The sequence below is a fragment of the Lupinus angustifolius genome, chromosome LG01 (assembly GCF_001865875.1).
Source record: "Lupinus angustifolius cultivar Tanjil chromosome LG01, LupAngTanjil_v1.0, whole genome shotgun sequence".
NCBI classification, from domain to species: domain Eukaryota; kingdom Viridiplantae; phylum Streptophyta; class Magnoliopsida; order Fabales; family Fabaceae; genus Lupinus; species Lupinus angustifolius.
The window spans coordinates 17,351,886-17,352,482 of NC_032009.1; positions in this window are offsets into that span (position 1 = coordinate 17,351,886).

Genomic DNA, 597 nt, shown 5'->3' on the forward strand with positions numbered 1-597 from the left:
GTGATGAGTCTATTATGTGAACATGTCTTGTTTTATGTATATTATCTGACTTGTTTGTTTAAATGGTTGCAATACTTATAGTTTGTTACATTGTTTGGTGGTTGATTGTATTATTAAGTGGTTACTGTGGTTGAAACATTGTTTCTGTTTGGATAGTTTACCCTGCCATGTTTAATCATGTATAAAATGCTAATAAATTTTTGTATAGAAAATTCAAAAGGACCATCACTGGAATTCGAAATGTAGTTCTTGTGATGAGAATGATGCAATGCTATCAATAGGCTATAATGGATATATGTATTTATATGTGGATATAAATAATATATATTTTGGATTAAGGTTATGTTGAATCAAACTCAACTAAATGAATTTTCTTTTAGAAAATAAAATTGTTTGACATTTTAAGTGAACATATTAAATAAGAAGTCGCCAAAGTGACATTTTTTTGTGTGAATTCTTCATGGAAGATTAAATATCTAGTCAGATTATATACACACATGTGATGATAAACATGTGATTATTATAAAGTTGCATATGTAAATGATAAATCAGTCCAAATAAGGGTTTATTATTTGACATACATTATGGTCAATATTT